The sequence below is a fragment of the Narcine bancroftii genome, chromosome 4, assembly GCF_036971445.1.
Source record: "Narcine bancroftii isolate sNarBan1 chromosome 4, sNarBan1.hap1, whole genome shotgun sequence".
Lineage (NCBI taxonomy): Eukaryota > Metazoa > Chordata > Chondrichthyes > Torpediniformes > Narcinidae > Narcine > Narcine bancroftii.
Window position 1 is genome coordinate 108,453,656 of NC_091472.1, and position 23,717 is coordinate 108,477,372.

At 39.6% G+C, this 23,717-nt stretch overlaps 1 protein-coding gene and 1 long non-coding RNA gene across 6 annotated transcripts in view; one reads left to right on the plus strand and one right to left on the minus strand.

The window, feature by feature from the left end:
- pax1b (paired box 1b) overlaps positions 1-23,717 on the plus strand; it is a 180,406-nt gene that overhangs the window by 40,173 nt on the left and 116,516 nt on the right. The gene's annotated exons all lie outside the window — the stretch shown is intronic.
- Positions 1,326-15,393, minus strand: LOC138759916 (uncharacterized). Its single transcript, XR_011355222.1, has 3 exons — positions 15,299-15,393; positions 10,782-10,855; positions 1,326-2,204 (listed from the first exon to the last, which is right to left on the minus strand). It is a non-coding gene; the product is annotated as an uncharacterized lncRNA (long non-coding RNA).

Genomic DNA, 23,717 nt, shown 5'->3' on the forward strand with positions numbered 1-23,717 from the left:
CGATATAATTGATATAAAAAGTTATACTGAACCAATCTATATTTAACATTTACTGTACTTGTCATACTATCATGACATAATTCCAACCAATTTTCCTCCCTAATAATAATATCTAAATCTGTTTTCCATCTCTGTCTTGATCTATCAATTCCCTGCTTTTGAGTTCCCTTTGGCAATAATATATACATGGCTGAAATAAATTTCTTAATAAATCTATTACCAATCAAGGTTATTTCAGATTATAACATTGTTGGACCCAGTTTATCTTGTAAATATGCTTTTATTTGATAATAACAAAATATAGTATTATTTTGTGTTCCATATTTATTTTTTAATTGCTCAAATTACATTAAATTTCCTCCTTTATAACAGCCTGTTTTGCTTCTAATTCCCTTTGAAAATCAAATATTCAAAAGTTGGCTATTCTTTGTAAATGGAATAAGTCTATTTTGATTAAAAGGCATTTTAGATAATACTGAATTCCTCATTCCAATTTGAATATTTACTTTATTCCATATATAAATCAAATGCTTCAACAGTGGAGTTTCCCTGTCTTGATTCCCATTTATATATAAAATCTTCTGGTGTTTTCTCTCCTACCTTTTCCATCTCTATCTCAATCCATGCTTGTTTCTTTCCCTCTTTTAAAAAAGAAGAGCGAAATCTCATTTGTGTTGCCTTATTATAATTCTTAAAATTTGGAAGTTGTAGACCTGCTATTTCAAATTTCCATGTTAATTTTTCTAGCAAAACCCTTGACATCATGCCCTTCCAAAGAAATTTTATTACACATTTGTTTAATTTCTGAAAGAATTTTTGTGGCAGGCAATGTTTGAAAAAGGTATTGTACTTGGACTGCCTAAAGAAATCTCTTGGTGCCTGCCACATTGACCACCGCCAGTGGGCTGATAACGCCTCAAACCGTGCATCTTGGCGCCTCACAGTTTGGCGGGCAGCAACCTCCTTTGAAGAAGACCGCAGAGCCCACCTCACTGACAAAAGGCAAAGGAGGAAAAACCCAACACCCAACCCCAACCAACCAATTTTCCCTTGCAACCGCTGCAATCGTGTCTGCCTGTCCCGCATCGGACTTGTCAGCCACAAACGAGCCTGCAGCTGACGTGGACTTTTTACCCCCTCCATAAATCTTTGTCCGCGAAGCCAAGCCAAAGAAGAAGACTTCATCTTAATACAATGAACATTTCCCAGTAATGTTATTGGCAATTTCATCCATTTTATTAAGTCTTCATCAATTTCGTTAAGTAAAGGGGTATAGATTAGTTTAGTTTAAAAATATTATTTCAATTGTTATCTACCTGTATCCATAAATATTTTATTCCATTTATTGGCCATTTAAATTAGGTATCTCTTTGACACCTTTAGTAAGAGGCATATTTTCACTTTTATTCCAATTTACTTTATAACCAGATATGATTCCATATTCTTTTAATCTTAAATATAGCTTACATAATGATCTTCTGGGTCTGTAAAGTAAATTACTACATCATCTGCAAATAATTTAATCTTATATTCCTCTCTGTCAACTTTAAAAGCTTTAATATCAGAATCAGAGCAAGTCAATTCTGCTAGTGGTTCTATTCCAAAAATAAATAAACAATAGACAATAGACAATAGACAATAGGAGCTGGAGTAGGCCATTTGGCCCGTCGGGCCAGCACCGCCATTTTAGATCATGGCTGATCATTACCATCAGTACCCCTTTCCAGCCTTATCCCCATAACCCTTAACTCCGTTACCCACAAGAGTCTTATCTAACTCACTTTTGAACATAGTCAGCGAATCTGCCTCTACCACCCTCTGTGGCAGAGCATTCCACAGATTCACACTTTTCTGGGTAAAGCTGAAGATAATGGACCCCTTGCCTACTCGACCTAGTTAAATAGAAAGGCACAGATATTTGCTCATTTGTTACCACCTTAGCTTTCAATCCATTATATAAAGCTTTAAAAATGGGTTTCTTGCAAAAAGTTATATCTATTTTCTTTTTTTTTAATATGTGCCAATATCCTTTTTCTTTTCACTGGCTGTTAAGCCCATTAATATAAAAGTATTCAATATTTTACTCATTGATTTTTTTTTTAGTCAACTTCCAACAGTATCTCTCCTTCAGCTCTCTTCTTGCAACTCCTTGGTATTTCAAACCTTTATTATCTATAATGCCAAGACATGTCCATTTTGTCAATCTATATAAGAAAAAGAAAGAAGAAAATAAGTAGAGTGAAAACAAGAACAAAAAACACTATTAATCTCTTTTCTTTCTTCCTTTTTTCTTTCTTTCTTCTTTTTCTGTTTTTCGTGGGGTTATTATTTGGGGGGGGAGTTGGTGGGCTTTTTTGGTGAGTATATAAACTAACATGTATAATGTATTAAATATAGTTTATATGACTATTACACCTTGTATTTTGACATAAATACATGTTTGGAAAACTTAAATAAAGTATTTTAAAAAGCCAATAATTTGCCTACTACTGTCGTCTGACCACCGGCCTATAACTAACTGGTTTATTTTTGGAGCCTTTTTTAAACAACAGGACGACATGAGCTATCTTCTAATACTCTGGCACCTTACCCGTGGCTGAGGACATTTTGAATACATCTGCCAGGGCCCCTGCAATTTCTACACTAGTCTCCCTCATGGTCCTAGGCAATATCGTATCCAGCCGGAGGGATTTTTCAACCTTTATTCCCTATAAGGCAGCAATCATCTCCTCCTCCTTAATCGCCATATGTTCCATGACACTTCATTTTGTTTTCCTTCCTTCCTTAAGCACTATGTCAGCTTTCTGAGTAAATACTGATGCAGAAAACTGTTTAAGATCTCCCCCATTTCATGAGGCTTCACACGTATTTGACCATTCTGATCGTCTAGAGGACCAATTTTGTCCTTCACTATCCTTTTACTCCTACTATATTTATATATTTATATTTATATTTATATATATATTTATATAGCAACTTGTCCGTGAACTACTCTTTGCAGATGATGCTGCTTTAGTTGCCCATTCAGAGCCAGCTCTTTAGTGCTCGACGTCCTGTTTTGCGGAAACTGCCAAAATGTTTGGCCTGAAAGTCAGCCTGAAGAAAACTGAGGTCCTCCATCAGCTAGCTCCCCACCATGACTACCAGCACCCCCACATCTCCATCGGGCACACAAAACTCAAAACGGTCAACCAGTTTACCTATCTCGGCTGCACCATTTCATCGGATGCAAGGATCGACAACGAGATAGACAACAGACTCGCCAAGGTAAATAGTGCCTTTGGAAGACTATACAAAAGAGTCTGGAAAAACAACCAACTGAAAAACCTCACAAAGATTAGCGTATACAGAGCCGTTGTCATACCCACACTCCTGTTCGGCTCTGAATCATGGGTCCTCTACCGGCATCACCTACGGCTCCTAGAACGCTTCCACCAGCGTTGTCTCCACTCCATCCTCAACATTCATTGGAGCGACTTCATCACCAACATCGAGATGGCAGAGGCCGACAGCATCGAATCCACGCTGCTGAAGATCCAACTGCGCTGGGTAGGTCACGTCTCCAGAATGGAGGACCATCGCCTTCCCAAGATCGTGTTATATGGCGGACTCTCCACTGGCCACCGAGACAGAGGTGCACCAAATAAGAGGTACAAGGACTGCCTAAAGAAATCTCTTGGTGCCTGCCACATTGATCACCGCCAGTGGGCTGATATCGCCTCAAACCGTGCATCTTGGCGCCTCACAGTTTGGCGGGCAGCAACCTCCTTTGAAGAAGACCGCAGAGCCCACCTCACTGACAAAAGGCAAAGGAGGAAAAACCCAACACCCAACCCCAACCAACCAATTTTCCCCTGCAGCCGCTGCAACCGTGTCTGCCTGTCCCGCATCGGACTTGTCACCCACAAACGAGCCTGCAGCTGACGTGGACTTTTACCCCCTCCATAAATCTTCGTCTGCAAAGCCAAGCCAAAGAAAGAAATACAGCACCATTGACCTAGGATCGTATCTGGCGCTGACTGTCATGAGTTTGTGTGTTCTCATTGTGTCTGCCTGGGTTTCCTCTGGTTGCTCCGATTTCTCCCACCCTCCATAAAAAGCATAAATGGTTTCTGTGTGTCAATTGGTGTATTTGGACAGCACAAGTTCATGGGCCAGAAGGGTCTGTTACCATGCTGTATGTCTAAAGGTAAATTTAATTTATGTCTTCATGTCAGAGATTCACCCACCTCCATCCTGCCTGCCTGCCCTGAAGGATCTGATTCTAAATTCTGAAAAATGTAGATCTGATTTCTTCAGCATCTTTGTCTTGAATCCAGTTCCATGATACTTTGAGCTGTGACCCAAGGTGGGGGTATAATGGTTGGTCTGCTGCCATCGATCATGCACATCCAGCACCTGCAATAGCAAGTGCCATATGTGGTGAATGTGGACCAGTCCCAGGTGAATAGCCGACAATGTGCATGCAGGGGGCAATGCAGGAAGTGAAACTTGACCATGCATGGGGATATTGAAGGGATGAGCATGTCATTTCACCATGTTGAGCGATAGGAACTGATGGGAGGGTGATGATGATTACACATTTTGAGAAGTGTGGTGTGGTAGATTTTCTTGTGCACTATATCTCTCCACTTGAAAATAAACTTTGTTTGCCTCTTCCACTAATACCCCAAAGACTTTCTGCTTCTCTCAGCCCCCCATCAACCCGACCAAGGTTCCCTTTTTCTCTCTGCCCAGCTAATTCAGGCTTTCAGAACTGCAGTGGGAAACTGGGAAGCCTCCTCTTGCTTTTGATCTGCCATATCTTCCAGCAAACCATTAATACATCTGTGAGAACATTCCCCTCTATAAGTGGTCACCAAGCACTTCCCCTTCAAGAGATTCAGGCTACCAATGGTAAGAGCTTGAACTAAAGGTAAAAGCTTCATTATTGTCACATAATATGTAACATACATGAAATTCTTTAACTTTTGTCTACCATAAGGCAGACAGAGAATCGCCTGCCCCTCACAGAAAGTTACAGCACCTGTTGTTCCTAGGCAGTCTTCCCTCCAAGTACTGAGCCTGTTTACCTTCTGAGATCAGACAATCTTTTAGGTGCTCTAATTGGCAGAGAAATCAACCAGTACTAATCTCCGCAATTGGATCAACGACTTCCTATCCTGTATGATGTAATCAATGATTAGTGACATCACCTCCGCCATGATCATCCTGCTGTGTACTCAGCCCCCTACTATGCTCCCTGTGCACCTAATGCTTTCTAAAGTTTTGTGGATTGTGGTTGTAAGTGGGATCACCAACAATGATGAGTTGGAGTCGAATAGGGAAATATTGGTTTGTTGCCTTGAAAACAACCTCTCCCTCAATGTCGGCAAGACCAAGAAGCTGGTTATAGACTTCTGGAAGAATTATATTTTCTGCCATCTGATTTCCCTCAGTAACTCTGCACTTCTGCATCTTGTCTTATTTGATGTTTTAAGTCTGAGATGACAACTGAACTGGTTGCAAAACAAACTTTATCACTCTATCTTGGCACATGCAACAATGTACTTGAACTCATACTGTAGGACACAATTATAGTTCTGTATTGAGCTCTGGCCACAACACTGCACAAGGAATGTAACCGAACTGGTGGAGGCTTACAAGAATGGAGAGTCTTAATTAGGACAAGAAAAGAACGTCCTCTAAGATTGGTTTCTTTAGAACAAGAGAGACGGAGATGAAATCTCTCTGAGATGATTAAAATTATATGAGACCTACTCGTCATTACCAGGGAACTTTGTTTTGAAGTAATCTATGGGTGAATTTGGGGAAGATTGGTGTTCAAGATTTGGTCTGATTCAAAGAGAATCATGGCTGGACATGTGTTATGAACAAACAGTGGTCTTCATTTGCACACAGCAGAATTCACAAAAAGGACACAAACTGACAGACTAAAATTCACAGCACAAAGGTACGGTATACCAAGAAAAGAGGGTCTAACTTGTTCAATACCCAACATCCACAGGTACGGTATACTGAAAAATGAGGACGTAACTTCTTCAACACCCACCACCCACAGGCATGGTATACCATTTAAATAAACAAGTTCATACAAATGAACCTGATCTCCAATATCACCACAGCTTGGGATTCAGGAAGGGCCAATTGCTGTTGGGCCTTCAGAGCTGCCTGTGGCTCACAGCCTGAAATTCAGCAAAGGTCATAACTAATGAGCACATACACAATCTTCTTTCTTCTTCTTTGGCTTGGCTTCGCGGACGAAGATTTATGGAGGGGGTAAATGCCCACGTTAGCTGCAGGCTCGTTTGTGGCTGACAAGTCCGATGCGGGACAGGCAGACATGGTTGCAGCAGTTGCAGGGGAAAATTGGTGGGTTAGGGTTGGGTATTGGGTTTTCCTCCTTTGTCTTTTGTCAGTGAGGTGGTCTCTGCAGTCTCCTTCGAAGGAGGTTGCTGCCCGCCGAACTGTGAGGCGCCAAGATGCACGGTTTGAGGCGAGATCAGCCCACTGGCGGTGTTCAATGTGGCAGGCACCAAGAGATTTCTTTAGGCAGTCCTTGTACCTCTTCTTTGGTGCACCTCTGTCATGGTGGCCAGTGGAGAGCTCGCCATAGAACACGATCTTGGGAAGGCGATGGTCCTCCATTCTGGAGACGTGACCCACCCATACACAATAATGGTGTGAATAAATCACTGATAAATATTCTCAAATCCTAATTCGGAATACACAGTGAAAACAGATCAAAATCTTGGAGGAACTCAGTCAGTCTTTCAGCATCCATAAAAAGCAAATATATATTGCCAACGTTTCAGGCTTGATCCTTCCTTCAAGGAATAAGCAGAATGAGCCAGAAGCAGGAAATCTAAGAAAAATCTCAGAATTCTGACAATTCTACCTCAGGGAGGAATCCAGACCAACATAAGGGGAGAGGTGAGAATTTATCATTTCTGTGCAAAAGGGAACAGGGGAGGGAGAGACAGAGCTGGAGGAAGGGAAAGGGGGAAGAAGTGATGGTGGGGAGGAAGTCAATATTAATGCCATCCAAGTCAGAAGATGAGCTATTCCTCCAAGAGATGTCATGAAATGCATCAATAAAAAATTGCTTACAGTCAAATGCAAGCATTTTAACCCTTACAATACTGTCCCCTAATTATTATATCTAAAAAATAATTGCCATTACAAAGAAAATAAAAGAAAATTAGTAGTGATATGGGTTAAAATATTCAAATTAAAGTGGTATTCATCTGTTCAGAAAGCTAGTTTTAGTCTTTATCCAAACTTGACATATAAGATTTCTTTTGTTCTGGATTCATACATACAGCTGTACTTCATCGACTACAGCTCAGTCTTCAATGCCATCAGATTCCTGAATAGTAATTGAACCAAAGACGCTGCCTTACTTTTCGTGCACTACTATTCAAATTAAAAAAAAAAATTATAGTATTGTTGTAAGATGGTTTATAATATAACGCTGCTGCAAAACATTAAATTTCAAGACTTGTTCATGATAATAAATGCTGATTTTATTCTGATTCTGGATTGTATCAACAATCTTCCTCATCAACCAGAAATTTCAAGGCACTGAATGTTCTATGATATTCATTCCCTTTTTCCACCTTGTCTTTTTCAAACAATTCCAGAACAAGAAGTAATGGAATAAGCGGGTAACTGAATCCATTTGTTCAGATATTATCTAAACAGCATTTGCATCTTATTTTTCATTTCAGGGTCTTCTCTTTTGATTTCAGGGTCCTCTGCTAACATTTCTTTTAATTTATCATTTCTTTTAATTTTTAATTTACTCCTCCTGAGGCCACAGAAGAAATTGAGGCCCTGACACTGACGTTTCACTCCTCAGAAAAGACTTGACTTTCAAACCTCTGGAAGCCAGAGCAGCAGGATTGTCAACTGTGCCAACATACCTCCACTGTACTGGACGTGAGGCTCCATCAATTTCAGTGATTCGGTTAGCAACAAAAGTTCAAAACCTTGTAGTTTTATTGTTGATGTATTTGAGCACTGAAGTGCTATCAGCCCAAATTATGGAGTCTGTAAGTTTCATCTGCAACTCTCTTTTTAACATTGTGTCCATCTTGCTTGGTAGCAGGCATCAAATCAATTTGTGGCATAGTGATTGATTTCAATGGAGCCGCTCTGGCCTTCCCCATTGCAAATCCACAATGTACCTGATCCCTGTTATCATGCAATAATAGGTAACTAACAATTCCGTAACCATCTTCACATGCACCAGCAAAATGATGCAATTCAGCAGATGTCACAGTTCCGAAATTTGTGGGTTTGAAGCATCTGTCAATCCTGAAGTCTTCCATCTTACGAAGATCCTGAATCCAACACGTCCATTTTTGTACGATGGATTCTGGTATCTCATCATCTTAACCAATCTTTTTCCTACACAAATCTTGCAGGATCTTCTTGGTAGTCAAGACAACTGCTGCCAAGGTTCATATATCAATCTACCTGTGGATAGAATCCCCCTTCTTGTGAGAGGTCGGTCCTTCAAAATGATTTTGAACTTGACGTCACTCTAAATACACTATTGTACATCTAACATCCTCTCTACGGGAAGGTTTTCATAGTCTAAATCCAAATTTTTCATTTCTTTTGCTCTCTCGTTTTCAGGTCTGGCAGTCAAATACAGACCATTCAGTAAGTTAAACTTAACTCATGATAAAGAGCTATTGCTTCTTTAACTGCAGGTGCAGAAATGAGATAGTTATCCACATAAAATTTATTCCTGATGGTACTTATAGCTTGAGAGCCAAATTGTTCCATATTGTCCTCAGCACACTTCCTAAGGGCAAAATTCACACAACTTGGTGAGGAAGTTGCTCCAAATAAATGCCCTGTCATTCTGCATTCCACCACGTTCTGACAGTAGTCGCCATCAGGCCACCAAAGTAATTGTAACAAGTCACGGTCTTTATTCGGTACCTTTCCCGGTGGAGCATTGCTTCAATGTCTGCAGTAATAATGACAGAATCTGGTTAAGACTCCTAACAACATACTGGTTAAACATGGATCCTGTAAGAGTTGAGAATTTAGTAAAACTCCCTGAAAGGTTGCTCCACAATCAAATACCACATGAAGCTTTTTCTTCTATGGATGCCAAACTCCGTGGTAAGTACCATCTTTTGCCATCACTATGTTCCAAAATATTATCTGGTACTTTCTTCTGCATAACCTTTAAATGTCATGTCAGACATCCATTTGGTGTAGTCTGAATGAAAGAAAGAATCTTTCTTGAACCTTCTCTTTAAATTCAATGTTCGTTGTTCAGCAACACTTCTATTGTCAGGCATGCATATTGCCCTTTTCTTCAAAGGTGGCCCAATGCAATAATTATCATTAACCAGCTTGGTGGATTTTAACACTGATTCCTAAATCTGCTGATCTTCTTTTGAAGGTTCTTGGTTGCCCCTGAAGCATTCAGGAAAGTCATATTTGAACTGCTGTTCCCATGGCTTATCCAGCTTAACAATCTTGACACTTATAGCCAATCTCTTTTCTTTCTCCGAGGTCCATTAACCATCCAACCAAGCATAGTTTTGACCACATAAGGTCCATCTCCCACACTCTTTAACGATCTAGAACCAATCAAAAATTCAATGTCAGAGTTGATTTTGTGTAAACAAACATTTTTCAAATGCGTGAGTGGTTCAATGTTGTTTTGATGTGGGATGCTTCATTTAATGCACAGGGATAAGTTTTCTGAGTGTACACGGCTGTGAGTTTACAAAAATCATTACTATCCTGTCCAATTAACTCGAGGCTTGAAACAACATTGGTTTCAATATGCTTTATCTGACCTTTAGTTCTTAATAGAATTTTTGTACTTCTTCCTTGAAGATTAAGCTTATTCATTAGCCCCATGGTGCAAAATGATGCAGAGCTTTCTGGATCAAGAAATGTATAAATATGCATTATTTCACTTCCTATCTTGGCTTTGACCAGCACAGGTACTATTAAAAGTTGGCTGTTATTTCCACCGGCCCCAAAAAGACCATTTGTCCTCACCAAGTCTTCAGCACTGCTTTCACCTGCTTTTTTCCTTGTCATTTGTTCCTTTTCCATCTTGATATGTAGCATTTTGGGAAGTTTTCGACTATATATGTCATAGCTAAGTCACTTTTTGCAGTTTTCGCTGATGTGTCCTTTACACAGACAGCCAAAACATACTCCATTTTCCTTCAAAAATGCAATTTTCTTTCTATGCCATCTGTGCACATTTTTACAGATCGCGCTTATCATTACAGAACAAACATGTTTTCACAACAGACAAACTTACATTTTCCTTAATTTCTTTATCTGCCACTGTCAGAGAGGTGGCAAATGTATATTTTTTTCAATTTTGGTTGAGGGTATGATTTGGACCTCTCTACTTACTGTTTGAGTATCTTTGATATTTCTATACAATGGATCTGTGACAATGCCCACTTGCCCTTCAATGAACTCCTCCATATCCTTAAAAATAGCCGTCACATAGTTGATTTTCTGGCATTCAACAACTTAACTTCTTCATAGTTCTCTCATTTGGAAGGGTAATTTACTTACAATAATCAGTATAGTATTAGGTAGGTCAAGCTCTTGAAGATGGCCAATCTTTGTCTTGACATTGCAACATCCTCTTAGAAAGAGGGTGTAAGCTTGCAAACCCTTTGTGTCATCCGGTCTTACTGATGACCATAAAAGAGACTTCTGTACATAGCTTAAGAAATTTTATACTAAAGAAGCATTTTGGCAACTAGTAATGACTTAACCTGTTTGAACCCTTTATTCGGAGCCATATGTTGGCAACTCTTCATAGATCTTGTGGTTGTCCACTCGTGACCTGCTGCAAATAATAGAAACAATCAGTTGAGTTTTGACACTTAATTTCAATACTACTTTCAAAGCTTTTCATAGATGCTTGGAATTCAAGTGATTTACTATCAAAAACTGGAATATCTCTCTTGGGCAGAAAATGGGTGGTTTTGCCATCTTGCGAAACAGAATAGGCTCACATCTCTGTCCATTGGGGTTATCAACGGGGTTTGAGATCTGGCACCACCATGCCTTATCCTGCCTAGTTCAGGACCAAGCTCATCTTGTGATTGTCGCACTCACTGGCTTATCACTGTGTCTTGACCTGCCTAGTCAGGGTCAATGCCTAAACAAATCTTAGTGGGGGGCATTAGATTAACTGTGGGGTGCCAAAACTGATTCAGTTGGAGCGGGGGGGGGGGGGGGGTTAGTTTATGCTGCCTACCTGCCAACCATGATCTTCCCTTCAGCTGCAGCGGCACCACCACTTTCCCTCTCTCTCTGACCTAGCAGACAACTGCGTTGCTTATATTGCCTGGAGACTAGTGACGTTATACGCTAGATAGGCTAGGCTGTGGGTCACAATACCTCATGGGGGCACTAGTTGTAAGCAGGTGAGGGGGCATCACACTATCTCACTTGGGGGGCAAGGCCCACGAATGACTCCCTTGGTGCCAACCCTGTGCCTAGTGCATGACCAAGAATGCTGTGACCATTGCACTGGCTCAGCCTTAGTATTAAACATCTTCCTTTATTTTTGTCCTTCCTCAAAATGTTATGGTTTAGATAATTTACTTTGAGCGCCAGATACCACTGAGCCTTTGTCCTGGCCTGATTAACAACAATTCTTTTGCTAAGTTCTAGTTACCTCCTGTTGCCTCCTTAACTGCTCCTTTCACTTTTCAAGGGCAAATTTATGCTGCTCCTTTTGCCTCTTTAACTGGATCTTCTGTTCTTCTAAGTCAAATTTAATTTCAATCATTGCTTTTCCACTTCATGAGCTTCTATGTCTGCCTGAACCTTTAGACATATAGATTCAGTACTTGAAGATCTGGAGCCTGGTCTAGAAATCCTCTTACTTCTCCTGCTTTCAGCATTTGACATGCTATCGTTAAGTCCTATTTCATCCTGTTAGTCAAATGTTACCTTAATATCCTCATAACCTTGATCTTGTGGCACAGTGTCAGCCATCTCCTGATCTTAATTTCCAAGGAGTGGAGTATTCTTCTTCAACACAGAGTGATAGTTTGGAAGAGGCAGAAAAACAAGGTATTTACCAAGGATGAATGGTTGCATTGCGGCAACCTATAAGAGCTGGGATGAGGACTTTGCTAAATAGTTCTTGTACTTGTTTGGCATTCTTCATATTTCAATGAGTGTATGAATTGCTTCTCGCCACCCAGGGAAGTGAGTCTAATTCATATGGTTCATATCAGCTGGCAGCTGAAATTGTGTTAATGACCAAAGCACGTATTTTATATGTATTCTTCATTGGGTCAAATGTGTTCAGGTTAATTGCACATTGATAACTCAGTGCCTGCTTTCCCAAACCAGCCAATTTAGTCCCCTGATCTCTTGCTGTATCATAGATTGCAATATAACTTAGAAAGGAATCCTGACTATAACTTGGAGAGATGATGCCATTGACCTGCTAACAATAACGTCTGGATTCATCATTTAGAATGAACACTGATTGCAAATGAAAGTCATACGCTAGCAAATACATGAATTAAAAACTTAGCCTTGCAGATTCATTAGAAGACCTTAACACATAATAATTATGTACTAACAGATGAAAGATAACTAATGTTAAACAAATATAACTTTGAAGGAAAACAAGAAAATAAATTGACGTTGATTATAAAGGCATTTCAGAAATGCTGAATCAAGAGGAATGGAATGATTTATGATTCAGCAAGTTAACCCGATTGCTTTCCTTATGGTCGAGCTTCTTTCAAGGCTTAGTGTGAATGTAAAATTATGGAGGGAAACAAAACATTTTATAGAAGCTTTAAATAAATATCAGAAACACTTTTTAAATAAAGAATTTAGTTATTTTCACAAACTGTAAACAAAAATTTCACTTCCATTGAAGAAATTGACAATGGATTTGAGCATTTTATTTATTTTAAGTCATGTTTTTCGTATCTGGTTGTATCTTAATTTTTACACATATTTGTGTTTATACAATCGAGGAATTATTGAAATGTAATGGACAAAAACAGACATTCAGCCCATTTTTTCCCTGATAACTCTGATCACCTTTGTTGATTCTATTTGCATGCCTGTAGGGCTTATTTCTTTGTATTTTTCCCATCCAAGTACCTTTCCAAACATTTTTTAAGCATTTTAATTGTATTTGCCTCTACTACTCCCTCTGACAACTCGTACCAGATGTTCACTACCACCATACGCAAAACATATAACTGCATCCCTATGTGTAATGCACACACAGACCCTTCAGACTGCCTTCAGATTTCTTCACTCTCATCTTAATCCTGTGTTTCTCATTCTGGGAAACCCCATCTTGGAAGAAAGATTTTGACTAGCTATCCTTCTTGCTGCATTTTCACTGACACTGAAATCAATTTACAAATGTTCATTTATATGCCCCTTGAAGTTAATTTGTGTTTAATTTATTGCATCCTAAACCTGACCAGGCTCTGGGACCACTCAAAAGTTTCAAAACATATGGGGGTTATTTGGGTAGCATAGACTAGTGGGTTGGAAGGATCTGTTGCTATGCAGTACATCTAAATAAAAAAAATTAAGATCTTTTTGCTCTCCCACTATTTTGCACCAACAGCAATTGCAATTAATTATTTATCTCCCTTTATTTATATTATTTCTTTCTAGATTATGGCATTTGTGATAAGTTACTATTTTACAATTTGCAGTTGATACTTCTTTTATATCTGCCTGGTTACAGGAAGTAAAAATCTTGGAATGTCTGTACATTGTACTTATTATGTCTTTCTTTCTTCTTTGGCTTGGGTTCGCGGATGAAGATTTATGGAGGGGTAAATGTCCACGTCAGCTGCAGGCTCATTTGTGGCTGACAAGTCCGATGCGGGACAGGCAGACACGGTTGCAGCGGTTGCAAGGGAAAATTGGTTGGTTGGGGTTGGGTGTTGGGTTTTTCCTCCTTTGCCTTTTGTCAGTGAGGTGGGCTCTGCGGTCTTCTTGAAAGGAGGTTGCTGCCCGCCGAACTGTGAGGCGCCGAGATGCACAGTTTGAGGCGATATCATATTATGTATATGACAATAAAATCACATTGGAGATTTTACAATGTGCTCATAACTGTTTTCTAGCAAATCTCTTCTTAGGGTAGGGAATTGCAGGCCTGGTTTTTGAAGTGTAGGTGTGGTTGAACTCTGAGCATTGTGTTTGTATGCATAGAACTCAATTATTGCGCTGGACCACATTTCAGCATCTGGATAATTCAGGCTGCACGTTTTAACAGAAAGTTTTGCAGGACTGACACTTTGGCCCATATTTTCAGGGATTTATTGGGAAAAGAGATATCATTGTCAGGAATACCAGGCGCTACATATGGCAAATTTGATTCAAGTGTACACAGAAACAGAAACACAGGAGTTGATGCCCATGACTTTCACCGCATAGGCTAGCTGATACAGAAGAGAGATTGGAAACTTGGTCAAATGGTGTATTAAGAACAACATCTCACTCAAATTCATCAAGTCCAAATAGCTGATTATAGACTTTAGTAAAGGAAAACCAGAGGTATATGAGAGATCAGAGGTGGAGAGGGTGAGCAAATTTAAATTCCTGGGGGATCACTATCTCAGAAGACATTTCCTATAGTCATCATATTAATGCGATCATGAAGAAAGCACCCCAACACCTCTACTTCCTCATGAATTTATGGAGTTTCAGTATGTAATTAGAAACCTTGGCTAACTTCTACAGATGTGGAGTGAAAAGTGAGCTGATTGGCTGCATCATGGCCTGGTATGCTAGCACCAATACCTGAAAAGATAGTGGACATAGCCTGGTGCATCACAGGGAAAACTGTCCCCACCATTGAGAACATCTTCATGGAATGTGGCTATTGGAGATCAAGGATCTGCACCATCTGGGAACTTCAGGCTTCAGGCTTTCTGTGTTGTTAATATATGTCACCACTCTACTCAATGTCAGGTTGGAGAAGACATGACTAGACCTTCTCTCATTTAAGTTAAAGGTGATATTTACAAAGTTTAACAATTTCCAGCAACTCTTTTTTTCTGTCTGTATCAGAACTGCCAAATTTATGTACTTCTATCTCGTTACACTGGTCCTTTTTCTTTAACTAGTTCTGTCCTTACTTTTCTCTCTATTCTTCCCCTCCCAGAGATCTCCACCTCCCCCACTTTCTGCCCTTCCCTATCTTCTCCTCCCATGTGTCACAGTTGATAACTTCCCTTCCCACTTTTGCTGTGATAAAAGATACTAATCCAAAACATTGTCTGACCATCTCTCCTCACAGATGTTCTCTGACCTGCTGTGCTCCTCCAGCAGCAGGATTCTAGTGTCTGCAGTTTTTGTTTCTCTGGCCAAATCTATTGTTGGCGATCATTTGTAATAGAACATAGAACATAGAACACTACAACACAGTACAGGCCCTTTGACCCTCATTGTTATGCCAACCTATATATTCCTACCAAAAATAACTAAACCCTTTCTACTTCGTAGCCCTCTAATTTTCTTTCATCCACGTGTCAGTCTAAGAGTCTTTTAAATGTCTCTAACATTTCAGCCTCCATTATCATCCTTGGCAAGGCATTCCAGTCACCTACAATTCTCTGTGAAAAAAACCTACTCCTGATGTCTCCCTTAAACTTCTCTCCCTTCACTTTGTAGAGATGTCCATTGGTGTTTGCTATTACTGACCTTGGGAAAAGGCACTGGCTGTCCACCTTATCTATGTCTCTGAGAATACTGCAGACCTTAATTGTCTCCTCTTATCCTTCTTTGCTCTAAAGAGAAAAGTCCCAGCTCTTCTAACTTTACCTCATATGAGTTATATTCCAATCCATGCAACATCCTGGTAAATCTTCTCTGCTCCTCATCTTTCCTATAATGAGGTGACCAGATCTCTGCTGGTTTTACCAGAGATTTATAAAGTTGCAACATGACCTCTCGACCCTTGAACTCAACCCCCCCTTTTAATGAATATTAAAACACTTTTTCTAACTGCACCAGCTTCCCTACAGGTAATTTCCTCTAGCTTTGCATTTCTTGTTTTTTACATGTTCCTTATTTGTGTTTTCTCTCTCTCTCTCTCTCCCTCTTCCTCTCCCTCTCTCTCTCCTGCCTCATTTTCCTATCACTCAGATGATAAGTTTATTACCACAGCAAATCTGCCATCATGCCATCAGAGGTATTCTGTTGGGTTAACTCTCCCTCATCCACCCTCTCAGAAACTTAAATTTAAGTTTTATCCTGAACAGTTCCGACAAATTAAATATTGACTCTGTTTCCCTTTCTCCATGCTCTGGTTGATTTGATTACTCTTTTTTCCAATGCTTTCTGTTGTTATCAGAGCTTCCATAAAGTTGGCATTGAAAAACTAAGATAAAAAAAAACTCCTTTGAGTTTTTCAAAGAACTTGATTATTACTTTTGATTTTATTTTGTGTTTAAAGGTTTTTAAATGTTATACTCTTAAATCTTTCAAGATTTTGTTTGTTGAATATGTTTAGATCTTTTTTTTTGGCTTCTGAAGATTTAAGATGCTTTCAAAAAGTCTTTGCTTTTGAATGCCTCAGAGAGATTCTGAAATGTCAGAGCTTTTTATTGCTTTATAGATGTTTGCCCATAAGTCAGGATTGTGTCAATTTTATATGTCTGACCTTCTATAATTTTTCTCTCTTTTATGAGCAGTGTTTCAAGTAGCATGAGTGAGAGGAAAAGAATGGCCAGCGTTTCAGGCTGGTGCACTTCATTAAGAGATGATGAATGGCTACGACCCGAAATGTTGAACATTCTTTTTCTCCCACTGATGCTGTTTGTTTGTTTCAAGTGGACTCGCAAAATCATGGAGGACCTCTACCACCCAACCCCCAGCATCTTTCAGCTACTCTCATTAGAAAAGAGATACCGGAGTATCAGAGCCAGAACCACCAAGCTGAGAAACAGCTTCTTCCCATTGGCAGTGACAATGCTGGATGACTGAAATGAACATACCCTCCAATACTCTACTATTTATTAAATAATATTTATACATTTTTATATTTTTACATATAAAATATGTACTTGCATATGTATCTTTTGTCTGTATGTATGTTATGTCTGGATGTGTGATTCCATGTTTTTGCACCAAGGACTAGAGAACGCTGTTTCGTTGGGTTGCATTTGTGCAATCTGATGATCATAAATTTGAACTTGATCTGCTGAGTTCCACCAGGAGGTCATTTGCTGCTCCATATTCCAGCATCTCTCATGCACCTTTCGAGCAGAGCTTGTTTGGCTGGCCCAGTAGATGTTCCCATTGTTGCAGGAGACATTGTTGCTTCATTGTCCTTTGCCAATGGGCTCTGGAAGTTTTTACTGAGAGATTTACAAGAGACAAGATTGGATTTTTTTTAAGAGCTTTGAGAAGTTAAAGATAGTCCTTGCCACTGAGCATCAACACTGTTGCTTTATGATGGATTTACATCGATGAGTTGATGACACTATTTACATGACTCTGGAAACGTAGAGCATCTGAAGATCTATTCTCTGCCTCAGGATTTTGCATACTCAAATCATTTGCAGCTGTCTTCACAGGATCACAGGCATCGGGTAGTTCCAGAAGCTCTCTTTTATACCTCAGATAAAGAAGACATTTTGCAGGCGCTGGAGTCTAGTGCAATAAGCAAAAGTGCTGGAGAAACTTTTGCAGCAGCCATAGAAAGTTAAAGGCAGTCGATGTTTCAGGCCTGAGCCTTTCATTATCATGCAAAGAAACTAAAAAATTAAATTTCAGTTGTTACAAACTAACAACCTTTTTTATTATTTTTGGGACTAAAGGGATTTTGTTGGTACTCACACAGGGAAGAGCAGTAGAAAATTCACCAGACAATGGTAAATTCAAAATAATATATTTTTAAATTAAACTATTAATTACATAACATTTCTTACTTAGTTCTAAGCTTACTTAACTCTAAACTTAACCCCACTATGCGCAAATGTAAATGTGTGTGTGTGTTTATGTGAGTGTGAGTGTGAGTGTGTATGAGTGTGTGTATGTGTGTGTGCATGTGATTAAAGACCCACTCTGAAAAGTCACTCTTTAAAAGTTCAGCATCATTTTAGTCTTGCTTGAAGGTCTTAAATTCTCAGTTCAGAAATAATTATTAAGTGCTTTGAAACATTATATCTTCAGGTCTTTTTCCTCACAATGTGGCAATTTTCTTCCATGATGAATTCACAAATCCAGACAAGGGTTAAATGAAGTGGTCATACAAAAATAGACCCATTAGAAGTCTGTACTCTTTTCCAAAGAGACAGTGAAATGGTCTTTCTTATTTTAAAACCCACTGATTCTGTGTTCCCACTCTCCCAGGAATAACACACAACATCAGCATCATTTCTGGTTACTGTAACTCAACCCAGTCTTTCACAAGGTTTTAACTGCTGTGTCACAGGGGTTTTGACTTCTGTACTCTCCAAAGTGAACTCTTCCAAAAACTGTACTCAAAATGTCTGAAGTTAGTGATATATTTCTCCAAATTTTGTGACCGTTTCATCAGTTCAAATTCTTGGAAATCACATAACTATCCATTTTATTTCTACCAAAAATCTGTTCCTTTTTCAAAACCATTCTGTATCGATAGCAACTCTGACCTCATTTATGTTCAAGAGGCTTAAGTGACTTTGATTAAAAACAGATGGCTTCCTTCAGCAGTTCTTGAATAATTAAGACACACTTTAAATCCATTAGCTCTGTCTGACCAAGATACTGAGACTCTGAGAATGAACACTCTTACTGAAAACAATGGTTTTCTAAAAATGTTTTGTGATCTGTCCTAACCCACAGCCAACTTACTAAGAATACAGATACAATATTTTAACTCTATAATTTACTTTACTAAGACATTTTTATAAAACAAATATGGTTCGACAGTTAATGAAAGGTTAACACAAATCCATTACACACTGATCTCAACTATTTAGATGGGATCCCAAAAGACAAAATGCAATTTGAAAATGAAAAAGAGTCACAATGAAGAAGAAAATGAAATTTTTTAACAAATCAATTTGCACTTCCTTCTAAAATAAGCCAATCCTGCAGCATTTTTGATGTCTTTCAATTAGACTTCAGTGTACATTTAACAATTCTGAAAATGGTATGGCCCATGTAATTGAATGATAATGATAATGAGTTTATTGTCATACACATTGTACAATGTACATATGTACTGAAATTCTCACTGCAGCCCAACAGGTTCTTTGTAAAAAATGCAATGGTAATAGCAAGACATTAAATTAAAAAGAGAGCTTTAATATAAAATATAGATAGATAACAAACATTTGCAGTTTCCATCGTGTAAGAAAGCAAAAATAAAAGTATTTTTACAATAGTGGAAAATGTCGGAGAACTTTATGATTTTATTTTATATAACTTTAAAACTTTGCTGGTCACATTGAATATCAACAATGAATTATAACAGTATTTTGCAGCATCACAGAATAATGAAGTAAAGTACAAATTGAGGTTTAAATTATTAAAAAGGCATGAAAGAACAAAAGTGGCAATAAATTTGGATTCAAACAAGTCACAAGCGAATCTTGGCTGACTTTCGAATCTTATAGCAAACACCCATAATTTATCAGGTCAAATGTGTGTTGCTCCTTGTAATATTCAGCTCAGTAAGAAGTGCTTTGATGACCAAAAAAAAACCCACACACATTGGTGCTATCATTTTATTTTATGGGAGAATTAAAAAAGTTAATAAATAAATAATGTTCCTTAGTTAAAAGAAACGAGAGTGAGAACACTGGGAAGAAATCAAATTGGCAAACTGACTGCTTTAAATGAAGTCACCATATTAAATGCAAACCCAAAATTTTCATGGTATCAAGAACAATTCTTTAAAGGACACATTCAGAATAGAAAGTTCAAGCCTATTTGTTTTCTCTTTTTATTGGTTTCATAGGATGCAATGATTAACTTACAATATCCATATAATTAGCTGGAGTCTGGGGGAGTATTTTGATGGTTTTGTACTTTTATTCTTGTGAAAGCATTGCGTCTCATTTTCTCAGCACTTGGCTTGATCAATAAATAAATAAATAATCAGCAGTTAAAAATGGAAAAGATATGTGGAAAGAAAAAGCCAATTAGCTGGAAATATAAAACTTTATTAGGCCATTGTACAGAAGATACTCTCGATATAAAAAAAAATCCACCTTTCCCATTGTTTTTTATTTGCACCTTGCAAGTGCAAGTTGCCCTAGAAGAGATTCGGAGAGATATATTTCACGATGTTCGTCTTTTTGCAAAAATAAAAGCCCTCTTGATCAGCTGATCTTGTGCTGATTATCCTGCTGGTGTTACTAAAGTTTTGGTGTAGAAAACCATGAAGTGGATTAAGGACTGCATTATTGTGTGGTGTGGTAGCTGTAAAACACCGGACAGGAAGTCAAAACAGGTGACCATCAAAATGTCTGAGAAGATCACTTGGATCTCCCTATTTGTCATGATAATGAATATGCATGATATGTATTAACCTGACCGGAAGTCAGATGGTATGCACTGGAGGTGGAAGGTGCAGGATGATGAAATAAGGGAAGCAGGAAAATAAAGACACTGAGATGTTCAACTGGTAAAGCATGTGGTGATGGTGTTATTAATTTCACATTTCGGGCCACAAATGTGACATTGGCGACGAGAATAAACATTTTGATTTTAAATGTGATAAACATTTTGGATTTTGAATCGGTGGCTTTGAGCTGTAAGGTTTTCTTCATGGCAGTCACAGGAGCTGAATTTCTAGCACTTCGAGGTGTTCCTCATTTTGACCCGACGGGTGTTGCAATCACTGTGAGTGTGAAGTGGAAGGCATGACTGGAAGAATTTGAAGCCTACGCCGACAGTCATGGCCTATTTCTCGATAGCAGTACGGCGGAACAGAAAGCGCAATGGAGGGCGTTACTTCTCTTCACTGCAGGACCCGCAGTTTGGGAAACTTTTAAGACGCTTTTGAATACTGGAAGGAAGGAGGAATACCAGAAAGCCGTAGATGCATTGAATGCACACTATGTGGTGACACCAAATGCTACATTTCAATGCCATTTGTTTCGCAAAACAAAACAAGAAGATGGAGAAACGGTTGCCCAGTACGTGACGAGATTGCGACAACTGGCTGTGGGATGTAATTACGTGGTAGCTGATTTGGACAACCAGTTATTGGATCAAGTTGTGCAGCACTGCAGATCAGACAAACTCAGAAGGCGACTGCTGGAAAAAGGGGGTGAGTTGAAACTTACCAATGCTTTAACAATGGCTGCTGCATTAGAGGCTGTTGAGGGGTAATTTCATACCATGAAACTGAAAGACAACTCAAGCCAGCCCAGTAAAGACAAAGTTGGTCAACAAGTAAATAGGCTCTCGCATATCCATAGCCAGCCAAGAAATATGCCGATACATGACTTGAAGTGTTACAGATGTGGAATCAGAGGTCATTTTGGAAAAGACCCATGCTGCCCAACGAAAGGCAAAGTTGGTAGAAAGTGTGGAGGTAAGGACCACTTTGCAAAGAAGTGCAAAAGCAAGTCAAATGCAAACCAGAATGGGAAGAGTACAGCTTCTAAGGGCAAAGCTTGGGGGAAAGGAAAGTATCCTGGAAAGAACGGCACTATTTGCCATATAGAAGGTGACCCAGAAAGTGACGATGATGATGACAACCAGGATGGGCAGAAATACTATCAGTTTACATTGAATGATGTACATCATGAGAAGATCCCAGTGATAATTGGTGGTGTGACACCGGTCATTGTAGACTCAGACAGTTTCAGTAATGTAATTGACCGACATTTATGGGAGAAATTGAAAAGAAAAAAGATAATTTGTACATCAAAGAAGTGTTCAAAGAAACTGTATCCATACACAGCAACCAAGCCATTGCAGACCATTGGATGTTTCACTGCGACCGTTGAAGCTGGTGACAAGTACACCGAAGCAGAGTTTGTTGTCATAGACGAGAGGGGAGAACCATTGCTGAGTAGACGCACGGCGCAAGACCTGGCAATACTTCATATTGGAGCTCGTGTCAATTCAGTTCAGTCATACGAGGATATGAAGCAAGAATTCCCCACAGTTTTCCAGGGAGTAGGAAAGCTGAAAGGTCGACAACTAAAGCTAGCAGTGGACAAAACGGTCAAACCCAAGGCGCAACAAGTGCGCAGAACTCCATTTGGACTTCGTGGGAAAGTCGAGGCCAAAATCAAAGAGTTGATCGAGCAAGAGATTATTGAACCTGTAGAACATTCAACACAATGGATCAGCCCAGTAGTGATCGTGCCCAAACTAAATGGTGACATAAGACTGTGTGTTGATATGAGGATGGCCAATGAAGCTATAATTCGAGAATGACACCCCATACCAACAGTGGAGGAAGTACTTCAGGAGTTAACTACCAGTCAGGTGTTCTCAAAAATTGATTTAAAATGGGGCTATCATCAATTAGAGCTGGACCCAGAATCCAGGGACGTGACAACATTTGTGACTCACTGTGGATTGTACCGGTAGAAGAGACTATTGTTCAGTATCAATGCAGCTCCTGAGATCTACCAGTACGAAATCCATTGAGTGATTCAAGGCATTCCTGGAGTTGCCAACATTTCTGACGTCATCATAGTTCATGCGGCTACAAAGGAAGAGCATGACAGACGGTTGAGGTGTGTGCTATCCAGACTACAGGGGGCAGGCCTTACCGTGAATGGAGACAAGTGCCAGTTTGGTGTCTCAGAGATGGACTTCATGGGACACAGGCTTACACGGGAAGGACTGAACCCAGCTGATGCCAAGGTGAAAGGTGTTGCAGATGCACGTGAACCCCAGAATGCAACGGAGATGAGGAGCTTCTTGGGATTGGTTAATTATTGTGCAAAGTTCATCCCTAACTTTGCTACACTGGCAGAACCACTGAGGAAACTAACCAGGAAAGGTGTACCATTCCATTTTGGCTCTGAAACAAAGTCTGACGAATGCCGATACTCTTGGGTATTATGATCCGCTGCACCATCCAAAGTCATAGCGGATGCTAGTCCTATTGGTTTAGGAGCCATGTTGGCCCAGATGCGTGATGTGGGACCAAGAATCATTGCCTATGCCAGCAGATCTTTGACAGATGTGGAAAGGAGATATTCTCAGACAGAGAAAGAAGCACTCGGACTTGAATGGGCCTGCGAGAGATTCCATGCATATTTGTATGGCATTGAATTTGAACTCATCACGGACCATAAACCATTGGAGGTGATCTATGCCGCCAGGTCCAAACCGTGTGCCAGGATAGAACGATGGGTGCTCAGACTCCAACCGTACAAGTCCAGAGTAGTTCACATTGCCGGGAAAGCAAACATTGCTGATCCGCTGTCCAGATTGTTGAAAGATGGATGCCCACAATCCAAGTCAGAACCGGGGACAGAAGCAGAGAGTTTTGTATGGTTCGTAGCTATTCATTCGACACCGGAAGCTGTGACAACGAGGGAAGTCGAGAGAGAGTCCGAACATGACCCAGAACTCATGGAAGTTAGAGAATGTATCCAAAGTGGACAATGGGACAAGTGAATTCACAAGGCATGTATTCCCATTAGAGACGAACTTTGTTGCATCGGGCAGTGTATATTGAGGGGGTGTAGATTGGTGATACCACAGAGGTTGAGACCGAAGATCGTATCATTAGC